Source organism: Dendrobates tinctorius, unplaced genomic scaffold (genome assembly GCF_039654945.1).
Source record: "Dendrobates tinctorius isolate UK_male_01 unplaced genomic scaffold, ASM3965494v1 ptg000156l, whole genome shotgun sequence".
In the NCBI taxonomy this organism is placed as follows: Eukaryota; Metazoa; Chordata; class Amphibia; order Anura; family Dendrobatidae; genus Dendrobates; species Dendrobates tinctorius.
In genome coordinates this window covers 14,900,001-14,918,728 of record NW_027361823.1, presented here as the reverse complement: position 1 = coordinate 14,918,728, position 18,728 = coordinate 14,900,001, and positions in this window count along the sequence as shown.

The window sequence follows — 18,728 nt, the reverse complement described above, 5'->3', positions numbered from 1 at the left end:
TGACAGCTCTCTTTGCAATTGCTGACCAATGCCGAAAAAGATATGCTCAATGGGAGACAAAATCAACAAAAAAACTGAATGTAAATCCAAATTATAAAAATAAATTTTAATATTTTATTGTAATATCTATATACAAGTACAAATACATAAAAAGAGAGAGTCCATATATAGGGGAAGGGACAGACAAATGAGTGTATATACCAGGCCCTGAATCAGCATTAAGAGGTGGGAAGGTGGTTTAAAGTAGCACTAACAAGTAGCATGTGTTAGTATACAATACCATACAATTTAAGGTGCATATGCATATATGTAAACATACCAAGGTAAACACCTAGTCAATCATACCGCATAAAGGAGCTCCCAAAAGGGTACCTACGCATAAAAGAGCTCCCAAAAGGGTACCTACTGATAGCCCATATACCAGTATTAAACTTTGTAAACAATACCACTCTTAAGGCCCCGTCACACAAAACGACTAACCAGCAATCTCGACAACAATATCAACGTGTCAGGATCGCTTTTGAGTCGCTACATGATTGCTGGTGAGCTGTGAAACAGACAGCTTCACCAGCGATCAGCACAGCGATGACGAGCGCGCGGCGTCGCTGTGTTGGTTAGTTACCAGCGCGCTGATGCAGGGAGCTGGTAACTAACGTACACATTGGGTATCCAAGGGACGTGCGTCCCTTAGATACCCGATGTGTACGTTAGTTACTAGCTCCCTGCATCAGCATGCTGGTAACTAACATACACATCGGGTTTCTAAGGGACGCACGTCCCTTGGATACCCGATGTGTACGTTAGTTACCAGCTGATCGCTGGTCTCCCGCATGTCACACACAGCGATGTGTGTTGGCCAGCGGGAGACCAGCGACCAAAGAAAAGTCCATGGCTTTCCTACAGCGATCAGCGATGCCGGCAGGGGGGCCAGTCGCTGATCGCTGTCACACACAGCGATCTCGCTGGTGAGATTGCTGTTACGTCACAAAACTTGTGACTCAGCAGCGATCTCGCTAGCGAGATCGCTATGTGTGACGGGGCCCTTACCCATAGTCCCTCGCTCATAGTTCCGGAACACGCAGCCCCAATGCTCGTTTCGCTTTGGATTCCTCAATGGGAGACAAGTCTGGAGATACTGCAAGCCAGATTAACATGTTTAGGCAATACAGGCTGCTCATAGTAGCAACAAACAACATGCAGCTTGTCAGAGGCGAACAATAACAGCTTGGGACCAGTGTCCAAAAACGTCTTTAGGTCCTTCTAATTTACATAGGAAAAGCTATAAATATATATATATATATATACAGTATATATATATATACAGTTGTGGCCAAAAGTATTGACACCCCTGCAATTCTGTCAGATAATACTCAGTTTCTTCCTGAAAATGATTGCAAACACAAATTCTTTGGTATTATTATCTTCATTTAATTTGTCTTAAATGAAAAAGCACAAAAGAGAATGAAGAAAAAACCAAAACATTGATCATTTCACACAAAGCTCCAAAAATGACCAGACAAAAGTATTGGAACCCTCAGCCTAATACGGTTGCACAACCTTTAGCCAAAATAACTGCGACCAACCGCTTTCGGTAACCATCAATGAGTTTCTTACAATGCTCTGCTGGAATTTTAGACCATTCTTTTTTGGCAAACTGCTCCAGGTCCCTGATATTTGAAGGGTGCCTTCTCCAAACTGCCATTTTTAGATCTCTCCACAGGTGTTCTATGGGATTCAGGTCTGGACTCATTGCTGTCCACCTTAGAAGTCTCCAGTGCTTTCTCTCAAACCATTTTCTAGTGCTTTTTGAAGTGTGTTTTGGGTCATTGTCCTGCTGGAAGACCCATGACCTCTGAGGGAGAGCCAGCTTTCTCACACTGGGCCCTACATTATGCTGCAAAATTTGTTGGTAGTCTTCTGACTTCATAAAGCCATGCACACGGTCAAGCAGTCCAGTGCCAGAGGCAGTAAAGCAACCCCAAAACAACAGGGAATCTCCGCCATGTTTGACTGTAGGGACCGTGTTCTTTTCTTTGAATGCCTCTTTTTTTCTCCTGTAAACTCTATGTTGATGCCTTTGCCTAAAAAGCTCTACTTTTGTCTCATCTGACCAGAGAACATTCTTCCAAAACGTTTTAGGCTTTTTCAGGTAAGTTTTGGCAAACTCCAACCTGGCTTTTTTATGTCTCGGGGTAAGAAGTGGGGTCTTCCTGGGTCTCCTACCATACAACCCCTTTTCATTCAGATGCCGACTGTTGTACCCTCGGATTGTAGGGCAGCTTGAACTTGTTTGGATGTTAGTCGAGGTTCTTTATCCAACATCCGCACAATCTTGTTTTGAAATCTCTTGTCATTTTTTCTTTTCCGTCCACATCTAGGGAGGTTAGCCACAGTGCCATGGGCTTTAAACTTCTTGATGACACTGCGCACGGCAGACACAGGAACATTCAGGTCTTTGGAGATGGACTTGTAGCCTTGAGATTGGTCATGCTTCCTCACAGTTTGGTTTCTCAAGTCCTCAGACAGTTCTTTGGTCTTCTTTCTTTTCTCCATGCTCAATGTGGTACACACAAGGACACAGGACAGAGGTTGAGCCAACTTTAATCCATGTCAACTGGCTGCAAGTGTGATTTAGTTATTGCCAACACCTGTTAGGTGCCACAGGTAAGTTACAGGTGCTGTTAATTGCACAAATTAGAGAAGCATCACATGATTTTTCGAACAGTGCCAATACTTTTGTCCACCCTATTTTTTATGTTTGGTGTGGAATTATATCCAATTTGGCTTTAGGACAATTCTTTTTGTGTTTTTTAATTTAAGGCAAATTAAATGAAGATAATAATAACAAAGAATTTGTGTTTGCAATCATTTTCAGGAAGAAACTGAGTATTATCTGACAGAATTGCAGGGGTGTCAATACTTTTGGCCACAACTGTATATATATATATTTTTATATATATAAATACACACATTTTTGTTTTTTTGTATCTACTAGATGACTCCAAGTGACTGCTCTTTGTTATCTCAGAATTCCATAATAGGAAATTTCAAAAGGGATTTTCTGAAACAAAAATCCTATTAACCCCTTCCTGTCATGTCGGTGGCAGGTGTTTAGAGTGGGTGTATAAGCTTGAGTAGTTGAGCCCACTCTTTCCAGTACAGTTGCTGACTGTTATATCCCAGCACCTGCCTCTAATTGCAGTGATTGGGTCTTTTTGGACATAATTATGGGATATAATTACAGCCTTTAAAATTGTTCATTCTTACTTCACATTAAATGTTATTATTTTTTGCTATACATTTACTTTCTCCATGTGTGCTTTGACTTGTCTTCATGAAGTTCTACCAGCTTTTTAACAACCATCATAAAAACACATAACAGCAGTCATTATGGGGTACACTTTTAAGTTTTCTTTTTCTTCCTTGTTGCACACATTTCCAATAAAAATACAAGAAAATATCAGTTTGGCACAAAGGAAGTTATTTTTTTTTGCATCAAGACAGGAAGCAACTGTCTGTCATGTTCTCAAGCAATATATTCTAATTTAGAAAATTGGAGGCTTTTGAGAAGTGCAGATTACAGCCAGTATCAGAGATGTTTCTGGGAACATGGACGTGCTTTGTTCAGGTCCCAATAGACCTTGCTGTGTTTCCAAACTGGAGAATCTGAGTTCTGATAAATGGGTATTCAGGGTGTGCAGAGCCTGTCACAGATAACAAGCAGAATGACAACACAGAGCTAAGTCCACATTGCATCAGCTGCCAGAATCATCCGAGCGGTGTTTCACATCATTTGTTCCTTAAAACATCAATGAACGGTGCCACCAAGGATCTAAAAACTTACAGAAGGAAGTTCATGTAGATGGCTGACTTGCAGCCTTTCTATGGTTCAAAAGGGACTTGGGGGGGAAAAAAAAAAAAAGCGATTTTTCCTTATTTTGTTATTTATGGAGAGTTTTGAATTCTAACTCCTTAACAATCACCGGTCATGTTGTTATGGAGAGCATTTATGGGTTTCGTCTTGGAGGTTCTCAAAAAAAAAAAAAATTACGTTGTGAATTGTGCAGCTGCAGGTTTGGTGACCAGCTGCCAGAGACAAGCAGAAACCTAGGAAAGAATCAAAATCAGATTTCTACCATTTCTACCATTTAGCTTACCAAACACATGGATGGCCAATGTAAGAGATAGAGAAATAGTAATAATTGAGTTTTGTTTAAAGATACTTTTGAAAAATAATGGAAAAAATAATAATGACTCTCAAGTTAGTGATCATGAAGCATCGCGGGGAGGGAAACTTGTACATTTTAGATAGAATTTTCTGGTGCTGACAATAAATATCAGTAGAAAGTAAAATCAGTATGAGCTGTAGTTATTCATGGAATGTTTCCTTTATACGTGTTTTAAGAGCTTATTTTAAACTTACGGTGCATATTATTTTCCCGTTTTAATGGCATTGTGAAAATAATGTGATTTTAGACTCATCATTTAGTGTTCCCAGTTCATTAAAGATGAGCAAACGTGTTCGGAAAATGTTCACCAATATCAATTTTGGAACAAATGTAGCACATTCGGATTCATGTTCGCTTTCAAGAGCATTCACTCAAAGTCAAAAAAAGTCGGTTACAGTTCTGCAAATCATCGCGCTTCCACCAATGCTTTTGTGTGACTTTGGCTTTTGGGAGACATGTTTCATAAGGGCAGGGGGTGTGGAGTGGTTAAAGGAGCACATGAAGAGATTACAGGAGAAGTGCAAGCTTTTTTATTTTACTTAACTTTATGCATGTTGATTCCGGCAACCAATCAGGGCACAGAAACCATCCACAACGTTATGACACAAGGTTTTCTGTGATTGTTGGCCAAAGGCACATGTCCCTGGCCATATAGAAATAGATATCTTGTTTTCTAGCACCATTTGCTCAATGTCATAGTGCAGAGAGGTTGCTTCTAAGCTAGTGCTGCTGCTGAAAGTCAACTTGTCCTGTGTGAAATTGATCTTTCGGTATCAAAGTAGATTGTGAAAAAACTGTGTGGCAGTTCCTGTTAGCCCAATAGCTACGCCAAATCGTTTGTGCTAAAACTGTGTATCTGTGGCAAATCAGATGGCCAGATTTCTATGCAAAAATCATTAGGCATAATATAGGGGTGCAGCCACAAGGCGCAATTAGCTATTCCAAATCGTTTGTGCTAAAATTGTGTTTCAGTGGCAAATCAGAAGGCCAGATTTTCATGTAAAAATTGTTAGGCGTAATAAAGTGGTGCAGCTAAGAGCTTGAACTCCACCATCTCCAATCTGTTGGCCACGGAAATGCTGCCTTGCCTCCTCGTGGATACAGATAGATGGATTCTGAAAGTTGATGGCAGTCGCAGTCCCACCAATTGCCCAGTCGCCATTACTTCTCTAAGAAAGCTGTGCTTGTGCTACACCAGCATGTCATCAACAACATCACTCGTTCCCTGAAAAAATCTATGTCTGCCAGCATGCATTTCACCACTGACACCTGGATGAGCAAACATGGGCAGTGGCATTACTGGGTACTGAGTCACTCTGTTGGCTGTGGGGCAGGCTTGTCAAGGGTCTGCTCCACTAGTCATTGAATCTCCAAGGCTTGCAGGACAAAGCTCTGTATCTAACACTTCCTCTATTGATTCTGCCTCTTCCATCTCTTCTAGGACCTCCAACTCTGCCCTCAACCTCTCCCTTAATCAGACACGCGTTCCAAAAGTGCAGATAGAATCTTCCCTACCCCTGTACTACGCAGCCATAGCTCACCACAATCAGGCAGTGTATAAATTATTATGCCTTGGAGATCGAACTCACACAGCTCAGACAGGTATCCAAACTGAGTTAGAGCAATGACTGTCTCCACTAAATCTGGAGCCAGGGATGGCCGTGTGTGATAACAGTGCAAACCTGGTGGTGGCCTTACGCTGTGGCACACAGTCTTGCATGGCTCACGTCCTCAACCTCGAGGTATAATAATTTTTCCGCCACTATCCCAATCTGGATGCACTACTGCAGAAAGCACAGTCATAGAATCATAGAATCATAGAATCGTAGAGTTGGAAGGGACCTCCTGGGCCATCTGGTCCAACCCCCTGCTCAAAGCAGGATTCGCTAAATCATCCCAGTCAGATGTCTGTCCAGCCTCTGTTTGAAGACTTCCATTGAAGGAGAACTCAACACTTCTCGTGGCAGCCTGTTCCACTCATTGATCACTCTAACTGTCAAAAAGTTTTTTCTAATATCTAATCTGTGTCTCCTCCCATTCAGTTTCATCCCATTGCTTCTAGTCTTTCCTTGTGCAAATGAGAATAAAGTTGATCCTTCTACAATGTGACAGCCCTTTAGATATTTGTAGACAGCTATTAAGTCTCCTCTCAGTCTTCTCTTTTGCAAACTAAACATTCCCAAATCCTGCAACCTTTCCTCATAAGACAGGGTTTGCAGACCGGTCACCATTCTGGTCGCTCTTTTCTGAACTTGCTCCAGTTTGTTGATGTCTTTTTTAAAATGTGGTGCCCAAAACTGGACACAATATTCCAGATGAGGTCTGACCAAAGAGGAGTAGAGGGAAATAATGACTTCACGTGATCTAGACTGTATGCTTCTGTTAATACATCCTAGAATTGCATTTGCCTTTTTTGCTGCTGCATCACACTGTTGACTCATATTCAGTCTGTGATCTATTAGTATACCCAAGTCTTTTTCACATGTGCTGTCACTTAGCCCTATTCCTCCCATTCTATATATGCTTTTTTTCATTTTTATTGCCCAGATGTAGTACTTTGCATTTCTCCCTGTTAAAAACCATTCTGTTAGTTGCTGCCCACTTCTCCAGTTTATTTAAATCTTTTTGAATCCTCTCTCTCTCTTCTCTAGTATTAGCTATCCCTCCTAGCTTTGTGTCATCAGCAAACTTAATCAGTTTACCCTCAATTCCTTCATCTAAATCGTTGATAAAGATGTTGAACAATACAGGGCCCAGGACAGAGCCCTATGGTACCCCACTTGAGACATTCTTCCAACTGGATGTGCAGCCATTTACGACCACTCTTTGGGTCCGATCACTAAGCCAGTTATAAAGTCACTGTGTACTTACTTACGATGATCGCACCCCACATCTCATTGACTTGCATCACTGCAGAGATCTTTTGGCCTACTGGTTAATCATTTGATTAGTGATGTTGCAACATGGTGGAATTCCACTCTGCACATGTTGCAATGGCTGTGTCAGCAGTGACGAGCCTTAGTGCATTATGCCCTTTTGCCTAGCCTGGGCCGACACAGTCCGGACATGGTGCAAATTACGCTTGTGGAGTTTGCACAGGAGAAGGACCTCTGCACCCTTCTGCACAGTTTTGAAATGGTACTAAGATGGTTAACACTGACGATGCCATCATCAGCATTACTATTCTGGTCATCTACATGCACACTTTGAATAGTCTGCATGAGGAGTTGATGTTCCCAGAGGAAGAGTTGGTAGCAGAGGAGGATGTGGAAAGGATAATGATTAGTGTTGATTGGTGCTGAGCGATACCATCCGATATCGTGAAATATCGGATCAGATTGGATCGGACCGATACCCAAAAAGTATCGGATATCGCCGATTCCGATACCGGAAACCAATGCAAGTCAATGGGACAGAAATATCGGAATTAAAAAAACCCCTTTCTTTCCTTGTAGGTTAATTCTACATGAAGAAAAACAACTAAGAATAATGTAGAATGTATTGGGGGAGGTGGAGGAGACATTAAAGGCATAGAGGTTTAGCCCAATCAAATGTAATAGCAGGAATAATTTTTTTTTTAAAGATGTTCGGAGTTACAAAGATATTGACTATGTTAACCTTTTTTATATTTTAAAATAACTCATAATATTAGTGTGCGCTTGGAACACTCATAAAGAAGAGGGAAATCTAAATTAGGTGGTTATAGAAAAAAAAACCCTCTTATAAGTGCTCTTTATGTAGCTGGATAATAGCGAGAAAATAGCAATTAGAAATAGACAATTGTAAGACCTCAGAAGAAGTGCTTAAGGGAAAAAAAAAAAATATATATATAGATGCTGGTGGCAATCTTAGTTCCTACCTGAACAATCATTAAAAACTGAAAAGGCATGAGTGAGGGTAAAAACCTGAAATCACTGAACAGGTTATATACTGCAGGGTACTTCTCCCTGATAGCAAAAAAAGTCAAAGTCAAATTGCAGCCTGTGAACGGCTGTGCAGAGTAGCCGCAATAGTAAATGCACAAGTTAGAGAGCGGTACTTGTAAAGATAATGTGATGCGAAGTCTTCACTCCAGTAAGCCCTGCAGGTTAAAATAGCGCTTTTTGCTCCAGTGCTTGGAAAAATAGGGGGGGTTTGTACACAGGGGTATAGATGAGTTACAGGGGCTGCCCCGGCCAGTGGCAACCTCCTGTCAGAGTACCTCCAGCTGTGGAGCAGAAGTGAGCGGCCTCTCGTGCTTCCGGCGTCTGTGAGCTGCTCCAGTAGGACCTTCGTGATGTGAGTCAGCACATAACCACGTCGGTTTCACTTGCTGGTGGTTGCAGCGGGGTCCAATGGACTTTCCAACATGTTTCAAAGACTAACTGTCTTCTTCCTCAGGGAATTAAAATAAACCCTTTCTTTCCTTGTAGGTTAATTCTACATGAAGGAAAACAACTAAGAATAATGTAGAATGTATTGGGGGAGGTGGAGGAGACATTAAAGGCATAGAGGTTTAGCCCAATCAAATGGAATAGCAGGAATACATTTTTTTAAGACGTTCGGAGTTACAAAGATATTGACTATGTTAACCTTTTTTATATTTTGTCAGATATGTATGTTTCACTACGTCCATGCTCTTCACCTTCTTTTTTACTTCTCCCACACTTTCTCCTTCATGATCCTCAGCAGCAGCAGCATCTTTTTCATCAACTTCTTCTTCACCTTATTCATCTTCTTCTTCTTCACCTTCTTCCTACTATTCTTTTTTTTTACATTCTTCATATTCTTCTTATTCAACTATTATTCTTCTTCATATTCTACTTCTTCATCTTCTTCATTTTCTTCTTCTTCATCATATTCTTATTTGTGACAGGCATTCCTGTAGTTGATATCTATAAAAGTTTGAAGATTACACCTTCCGTTCTGCCTGTCACAAAAGATTTACAACAGGATTTGTCCACATTCAGTTTGGCCTGCAGCAGCAGGCATTTTCCAGGGGCACCACGACAAGGAACGGACTCACCCCCATACACTGCTTAGTCTTCTTCTGCTTATAATTTAGATAATATATTTTGCTCTGATTTTTAGTCTTATGCTTAATGTTCTTCTGCTTTTTGTTCTTCTGCTTTTTGTTCTTCTGCTTCTTGGTCTTCTGCTTCTTGGTCTTCTGTCTCTTGTTGTTCTGTATCTTGGTGGTTGTCTTCATGTTGTTTGTCCTCTTGGTCATCTTCTTCAGGGTCATCTTTTTGGTCTTCTTCGGGGTGGTCTTCCGGGTCGTCGTCTTCAGGGTCATCCCTTTCGTGGTCGTCTTCTTCGGGGTGGTCTTTAGGGTCGTCGTCAAGGAGATCCAGAGCGATAACCAAAAACCATTTCCAAAAGCTTGAACTTGGAAATGTAGCAGAAGGTACAAAAAGGCTGAGGAACTGCCGAGAACCAGCTGACAGTACTGAACCCGGATGGACAGCAGAAGCTACAAGAGTCAATGGAACTACTGAGGACCAGCTGACGGTGCTGGAACCCGGAGGGGCAGCAGAAGGAACAAGATCCAATGGCACTACCGAGGACCAGGTGACGGTTCTGGAACCTGGTTACTAAGCAGGAGGTATCTGTGCTAGAAAGCACTGCCAAGGACCAGCAGACGTTGCTGGAACTCGGATACCGAGAAGGAGGCACCTAAGCCAAAGGGACTGCCGAGAACTAGCTGAGGGTGCTGGAACCCGGATGGGAAGCAGAAGCTGCAAGAGCCAAAGGCACTGCCGAGAACCAGCTGACGGTACTGGAACCCGGATGGGTAGCAGAAGGTACCCATGAAAAACAAAGTTGCAAGCCCGCTAGCCGGCCCCAGTTACCGAAACCCACAGTCCTACAGGGGGTGCTTGTCCTATTGGCACTATGGAACCAGCCTGTGTTGCCAGATCCCGCAGCCCACATAGGAAGCCCATAAACTGCAGGCACCATAGACTCAGCTAACCCGACCACAACACGACAGTTCAACATATTGGTGGCAAAGTGACGTTGACACTACCCGGAAACAGCAGGTGTGCTAGAACCAGGCTGGGCAGGAGGGAGTACCTGTGCGAAAGAAAATGCCGGGACCAGCTGGTGGTGCTGGAACCCTGGGAAAATACTACAAACAGAATGGAGACAGAGGCCTAATTGGAGCAAGTTTAAAATCTGTCGTTGTGTGAGTGTGGACCGAGCAGGAGAAATTGCCGGACACACATCTGGAGATCAGATGACATTTCTGAACCCCAATAACACTGTAGCATATGTTGACTGTGCAGACGGCACTTCTGATCAGCAACTGGTGATGTTGGAGCCCAGGGTCAATCAGGGTGTAGGCTGAGGCCTAATTTCATCAAGTTTAATATCTGTTGTAGACTACTACAGATTTTAAACATGCTCCAATTAGGCCTCTGGCTCCACTCTGTCTCTAGTATTTACCCTCGCCTCCAACACCGCCAGTTGCTGCTCAGAAGTGCCGTCTGCACAATCAACACTTGTTCCTGTTTTACTGGGGTTCAGTAACGTCAGCTGATCCCCTGATGTGTGTCCGGCAATGTCTCCTGCTCTGTCCACATTCCCACATGCGACTATCCTCCGATAACGTTGACCCGCTTACTTTTCTGAAAATGAACAAGGCCTGGACCTCGCCGGAATTTGCCAGTCCTCTTCCAGATTAAATAATTGATTGGCAACAGTATCCAGGTCTCCTGTTGTGCTCATGTTTCTACCACCTGAACTGTAATCTCTGGGCTCCAACACTGCCAGTTGCTGCTCAGAAGTGCCATCTGCACAGAGAAAAACACTAGCTCCTGTATTAGTGGGGTTCAGTAACGCCAGCTGCTCCCCTGCTGTGTGTCCGACAATGTCTCCTGCTCCCTCCACATTCACACTACATCAGATATTAAACTTGCTCCAATTAGGCCTCAGCCTACACCCTGATTGACCCTGGGCTCCAACACCGCCAGTTGCTGCTCAGAAGTGCCGTCTGCACAGAGAAAAACACTAGCTCCTGTGTAAGTGGGGTTCAGTAACACCAGCTGCTCCCCTGCTGTGTGTCCGGCAATATCTCCTGCACCGTCCACATTCACACAACATCAGATATTAAACTTGCTCCAATTAGGCCCCAGCCTACACCATGATTGACCCTGGGCTCCAACACCGCCAGTTGCTGCTCAGAAGTGCCATCTGCACAGAGAAAAACACTAGCTCCTGTGTTAGTGGGGTTCAGTAATGCCAGTTGCTCCCCTGCTGTGTGTCCGGCAATATCTCCTGCTCCGTCCACATTCACACAACATCAGATATTAAACTTGCTCCAATTAGGCCTCAGCCTACACCCTGATTGACCCTGGGCTCCCACACCACCAGTTGCAGCTCAGAAGTGCCGTCTGCACAGAGAAAAACACTAGCTCCTGTGTTAGTGGGGTTCAGTAATGTCAGCTGCTCCCCTGCTGTGTGTCCGGCAATATCTCCTGCTCCGTCCACATTCACACAACATCAGATATTAAACTTGCTCCAATTAGGCCTCAGCCAACACCCTGATTGACCCTGGGCTCCAACACCGCCGGTTGCTGCTCAGAAGTGCCGTCTGCACAGAGAAAAACACTAGCTCCTGTGCTAGTGGGGTTCAGTAACATCAGCTGCTCCCCTGCTGTGTGTCCGGCAGTGTCTCCTGCTCTGTCCTCATTCACACTATGACTGATTTTAAACTTGCTCCAATTAGGCCTCTGGCTCCACTCTGTCTCTAGTATTTACCCTGGGCTCCAACACCGCCAGTTGCTGCTCAGAAGTGCTGTCTGCACAATCAACACTTGCTCCTGTTACTGGGGTTCAGCAACGTCAGCTGATCCCCTGCTGTGTGACCGGCAATTTCTCCTGCTCTGTCCACATTCCCACTAGGAGTAGTGGGAATGTGGACAGAGCAGGAGAAATTGCCGGACACACAGCAGGGGATCAGCTGACGTTACTGAACCCCAATAACACAGGAGCAAGTGTTGACTGTGCAGACAGCACTTCTGAGCAGCAACTGGCGGTGTTGGAGCCCAGAGTAAATACTAGAAACAGAGTGGAGTCAGAGGCCTAATTGGAGCAAGTTTAAAATCAGTAGTAGTCTACATCAGATATTAATCTTGATCCAATTAGGCCTCTGGCTCCACTATGTTTGTAGTATTAACCCTGGGCTCCAACACCGCCAATTGCTGCTCAGAAGTGCCGTCTGCACAGTCAACATATGCTCCAGTGTTATTGGGGTTCAGTAATGTCAGCTGATCCCCAGCTGTGTGTCCGGCAATTTCTCAAGCTCTGTCCACACTCACACAACCACAGATTTTAAACTTGCTCCAATTAGGCCTCAGCCTCCACTCTGTTTGTACTATTGACCCTGGGTTCCAGCACCGCCAGCTGTTTCCCGGCAGCGTCTTTGGCACAGATACTCCCTCCTGCCCAGCCTGGTTCCAGCACACCAGCTGTTTCCGGGTAGTGTCAACGTCACTTTGCCACCAATATGTTGAACTGTCGTGTTGTGGTCGGGTTAGCTGAGTCTATGGTGCCTGCAGTTTATGGGCTTCCTATGTGGGCTGCGGGATCTGGCAACACAGGCTGGTTCCGTAGTGCCAATAGGACAAGCACCCCCTGTAGGACTGTGGGTTTCGGTAACTGCGGCCGGCTAGCGGGCTTGCAACTTTGTTTTTCATGGGTACCTTCTGCTACCCATACGGGTTCCAGTACCGTCAGCTGGTTCTCGGCAGTGCCTTTGGCTTAGGTGCCTCCTTCTCGGTACCGAGTTCCAGCAACGTCTGCTGGACCTTGGTAGTGCTTTCTAGCACAGGTACCTCCTGCTTAGTAACCAGGTTCCAGCACCGTCAGCTGGTCCTCGGTAGTGCCATTGGCTCTTGCTCCTTCTGCTGCCCCTCCGGGTTACAGCACTGTCACTTTCCCTCCAAAACTTTGTCCTGTTGTGTTGTAGTCGGGTTAGCTGACTCTATGGTGCCTGCAGTTTAGGTGCTTCCTATGTGGGCTGCGGGATCTGGCAATAAAGGCTGGTTCCGTAGTGCCAATAGGACAAGCACCCCCTGTAGGACTGTGGGTTTCGGTAACTGCAGCCGGCTCCCTGCCTTGCAACTTTGTTTTTCATGGGTACCTTCTGCTACCCATCCGGGTTCCAGTACCGTCAGCTGGTTCTCGGCAGTGCCTTTGGCTTAGGTGCCTCCTTCTCGGTATCCGAGTTCTAGCAACGTCTGCTGGTCTTTGGTAGTGCTTTCTAGCACAGGTACCTCCTGCTTAGTAACCGGGTTCCAGTACCATCAACTGGTCCTCGGTAGTGCCATTGGCTCTTGTTCCTTCTGCTGCCCCTCCGGATTCCAGCACCGTCAGCTGGTTCACGGCAGTGTCTTTGGCACGGTTACTCCCTCCTGCCCAGCCTGGTTCCAGCACGCCAGCTGTTTCCGGGTAGTGTCAACGTTACTTTGCCACCAAAACGTTGTCCTGTCGTGTTGCGGTCGGGTTAGTCGACTCTATGGTGCCTGCAGTTTAGGTGGTTCCTATGTGGGCTGCGGGATCTGGCAATAAAGGCTGGTTCCGTAGTGCCTATAGGACAAGCACCCCCTGTAGGACTGTGGGTTTCGGTAACTGCGGCCGGCTCACGACCTTGCAACTTTGTTTTTCATGGGTACCTTCTGCTACCCATCCGGGTTCCAGTACCGTCAGCTGGTTCTCGGCAGTGCCTTTGGCTTAGGTGCCTCCTTCTCGGTACCGAGTTCCAGCAACGTCTGCTGGTCCTTGGTAGTGCTTTCTAGCACAGGTACCTCCTGCTTAGTAACCAGGTTCCAGCACCGTCAGCTGGTCCTCGGTAGTGCCATTGGCTCTTGCTCTTCTGCTGCCCCTCCGGGTTCCAGCACCGTCACTTTCCCTCCAAAACTTTGTCCTGTTGTGTTGCAGTCGGGTTAGCTGACTCTATGGTGCCTGCAGTTTAGGTGCTTCCTATGTGGGCTGCGGGATCTGGCAATAAAGGCTGGTTCCGTAGTGCCAATAGGACAAGCACCCCCTGTAGGACTGTGGGTTTCGGTAACTGCGGCCGGCTCGCTGCCTTGCAACTTTGTTTTTCATGGGTACCTTCTGCTACCCATCTGGGTTCCAGTACCGTCAGCTGGTTCTCGGCAGTGCCTTTGGCTTAGGTGCCTCCTTCTCGGTATCCGAGTTCTAGCAACGTCTGCTGGTCTTTGGTAGTGCTTTCTAGCACAGGTACCTCCTGCTTAGTAACCGGGTTCCAGTACCATCAACTGGTCCTCGGTAGTGCCATTGGCTCTTGTTCCTTCTGCTGCCCCTCCGGATTCCAGCACCTTCAGCTGGTTCACGGCAGTGTCTTTGGCACGGTTACTCCCTCCTGCCCAGCCTGGTTCCAGCACGCCAGCTGTTTCCAGGTAGTGTCAACGTTACTTTGCCACCAAAACGTTGTCCTGTCGTGTTGCGGTCGGGTTAGTCGACTCTATGGTGCCTGCAGTTTAGGTGGTTCCTATGTGGGCTGCGGGATCTGGCAATAAAGGCTGGTTCCGTAGTGCCAATAGGACAAGCACCCCCTGTAGGACTGTGGGTTTCGGTAACTGTGGCCGGCTCACGACCATGCAACTTTGTTTTTCATGGGTACCTTCTGCTACCCATCCGGGTTCCTGTACTGTCAGCTGGTTCTCGGCAGTGCCTTTGGCTTAGGTGCCTCCTTTTCGGTATCCGAGTTCCAGTAACGTCTGCTCGGCCTTGGTAGTGCTTTCTAGCACAGGTACCAACTGCTTAGTAACCGGGTTCCAGTATCATCAGCTGGTCCTCGGTAGCACCATTGGCTCTTGTTCCTTCTGCTGCCCCTCCGGGTTCCAGCACCGTCAGTTGGTCCTCGGTAGTTCCATTGGCTCTTGAAGCTTCTGCTACCCATCTGGGTTCCAGCACCGTCAGCTGGTTCACGGCAGTGTCTTTGGCACGTCTACTCCCTCCCACCCAGCCTGGTTCCAGCATGCCAGCTGTTTCCGGGTAGTGTCAACGTCACTTTGCCAACAAAATGTTGTCCTGTCGTGTTGCGGTCGGGTTAGCCGACTCTATGGTGCCTGCAGTTTAGGTGGTTCCTATGTGGGCTGCGGGATCTGGCAATAAAGGCTGGTTCCGTAGTGCCAATAGGACAAGCACCCCCTGTAGGACTGTGGGTTTCGGTAACTGTGGCCGGCTCACGACCATGCAACTTTGTTTTTCATGGGTACCTTCTGCTACCCATCCGGGTTCCTGTACTGTCAGCTGGTTCTCGGCAGTGCCTTTGGCTTAGGTGCCTCCTTTTCGGTATCCGAGTTCCAGTAACGTCTGCTCGGCCTTGGTAGTGCTTTCTAGCACAGGTACCAACTGCTTAGTAACCGGGTTCCAGTATCATCAGCTGGTCCTCGGTAGCGCCATTGGCTCTTGCTCCTTCTGCTGCCCCTCCGGGTTCCAGCACCGTCAGTTGGTCCTCGGTAGTTCCATTGGCTCTTGAAGCTTCTGCTACCCATCTGGGTTCCAGCACCGTCAGCTGGTTCACGGCAGTGTCTTTGGCACGTCTACTCCCTCCCACCCAGCCTGGTTCCAGCATGCCAGCTGTTTCCGGGTAGTGTCAACGTCACTTTGCCAACAAAATGTTGTCCTGTCGTGTTGCGGTCGGGTTAGCCGACTCTATGGTGCCTGCAGTTTAGGTGCTTCCTATGTGGGCTGTGAGATCAGGCAATAAAGGCTGGTTCCGTAGTGCCAATAGGACAAGCACCCCCTGTAGCACTGTGGGTTTCGGTAACTGCGGCCGGCTCGCGACTTTGCAACTTTGTTTTTCATGGGTACCTTCTGCTACCCATCAGGGTTCCAGTACTGTCAGCTGGTTCTCAGCAGTGCCTTTGGCTTAGGTGCCTCCTTCTCAGTATCCGAGTTCCAGCAACGTCTGCTGGTCCTTGGTAGTACTTCCTTGCACAGGTACCTCCTGCTTATTAACCGGGTTCCAGTACCATCAGCTGGTCCTGGGTAGTGCCATTGGCTCTTGTTCCTTCTGCTACCCCTCTGGGTTCCAGCACCGTCAGCTGGTCCTTGGTAGTTCCATTGGCTCTTGTTCCTTCTGCTACCCATCTGGGTTCCAGTACCGTCAGATAGTTCTCGGCAGTGCCTTTGGCTTTGGTGCCTCCTTTTCGGTATCCGAGTTCCAGCAACGTCTGCTGGTCCTTGGTAGTGCTTTCTAGCACAGGTACCTCCTGCTTAGTAACTGGGTTCCAGTACCATCAGCTGGTCTTCGGTAGCGCCATTGGCTCTTGTTCCTTCTGCTGCCTCTCCGGGTTCCAGCACTGTCAGCTGGACCTCGGTAGTTCCATTGGCTCTGGTAGCTTCTGCTACCCATCCGGGTTCCAGCACCGTCAGCTGATTCTCGGCAGTGTCTTTGGCACCGGTACTCCCTCCTGCCCAGCCTGGTTCCAGCACGCCAGCTGTTTCCGGGTAGTGTCAACGTCACTTTGCTACTAATACGTTGTCCTGTCGTGTTGCGGTCGGGTTAGCCGACTATATGGTGCCTGCAGTTTAGGTGCTTCCTATGTGGGCTGCGGGATCTGGCAATAAAGGCTGGTTCCGTAGTGCCAATAGGAAAAGCACCCCCTGTAGGACTGTGGGTTTCGGTAACTGTGGCTGGCTCGCCTCCTTGCAACTTTGTTTTTCATGGGTACCTTCTGCTACCCATCTGGGTTCCTGTACCGTCAGCTGATTCTCAGCAGTGCCTTTGGCTTAGGTGCCTCGTTTTCAGTATCCGAGTTCCTGCAACGTCTGCTGGACCTTGGTAGTGCTTTCTAGCACAGGTACCTCCTGCATTGTAACCAGGTTCCAGTACCATCAGCTGATCCTCGGTAGTGCCATTGGCTCTTGTTCCTTCTGCTACCCATCCGGGTTCCAGTACCATCAGCTGGTTCTCGGCAGTTCCTCAGCCTTCTTGTACCTTCTGCTACATTTCCAAGTCAAGCTGTTTGAAAAGGTTTTTGGTAATCACTCTGGATCTCCCTGACGATGACCCTTAAGACGACGACCCTGAAGACCACCCCGAAGAAGACGACGGCCCCGAAGACGATGACCCTGAAGAAGACGACCCTGAAGACCACCCCGAAGAAGATGATGATCCAAAGACGACGACCCTGAAGACGACGACGCGGAAGACCACCCCAAAGAAGACCAAAAAAGATGACCCTGAAGAAAATGACCAAGAGGACAAAGAACATGAAGACAACCACCAAGATACAGAATAACAAGAGACAGAAGACCAAGAAGCAGAAGAACAAAAAGTAGAAAAACCAAAAGCAGAAGAACATTAAGCATAAGACTAAAAATCAGAGCAAAACATATTATCTAAATTATAAGCAGAAGAAGACTAAGCAGTGTATGGGGGTGAGTCCGTTCCTCCTCGTGGTGCCCCTGGAAAATGCCTGCTGCTGCAGGCCAAACTGAACACGGACAAATCCTGTTGTAAATCTTTTGTGACAGGCAGAACGGAAGGTGTAATCTTCAAACTTTTATAGATAACAACTACAGGAATGCCTGTCACAAATAAGAATATGATGAAGAAGAAGAATAGGAAGAAGATGAAGAATAATAGTTGAATAAGAAGAATATGAAAAATGTAAAAAAAAAGAATAGGAAGAAGGTGAAGAAGAAGAAGATGAATAAGGTGAAGAAGAAGTTGATGAAAAAGATGCTGCTGCCGAGGATCATGAAGGAGAAAGTGTGGGAGAAGTAAAAAAGAAGGTGAAGAGCATGGAAGTAGAGAAACATACATATCTGACAAAATATTAAAAAGGTAACATAGTCAATATCTTTGTAACTCCGAACGTCTTAAAAAAAATGTATTCCTGCCATTCCATTTGATTGAGCTAAATCTCTATGCCTTTAATGTCTCCTCCACCTCCCCCAATACATTCTACATTATTCTTAGTTGTTTTTCTTCATGTAGAATTAACCTACAAGGAAATAAAAGGTTTTTTTTAATTCCGATATTTCTGTCCCATTGACTTGCATTGGTTTCCTTTTTGGGTATTGGTCCGATCCAATCCGATCCGATATTTCCCGATATCGGAAGGTATTGCTCAACACTAATAATGATATCTCAAATTTCTGTACTGTCGTTGCACAAGTGGGTGCCATGGAAGGGTGGCTTACAGCTCATGGCACCAGGCAAACTGTTGGTGAAGATGGAGGAGTCAAGGAACAAATTGAGGAGGACAAGGTGATGGACGCACAACAGTCAGGAGATTAAGAGGATAATGATATGCTCTATGTTGTCTGTGGATGGCGAGAGGGGATGGAGGAAACAACCTTGAGTTTTACCCCACCAGCAACACTACATGGACTTGGACCTCGTGGAAGTGCCTGACACATGAGCGTTTTCTTGCTGCCCTATCTTCAACATGATGCCTGTATTCCTAGGGTTAGAAATAGAGCTTACTACTGGGTTACCACTCTGTTAGATCCATGATACAAGAGTAAATTTATCCA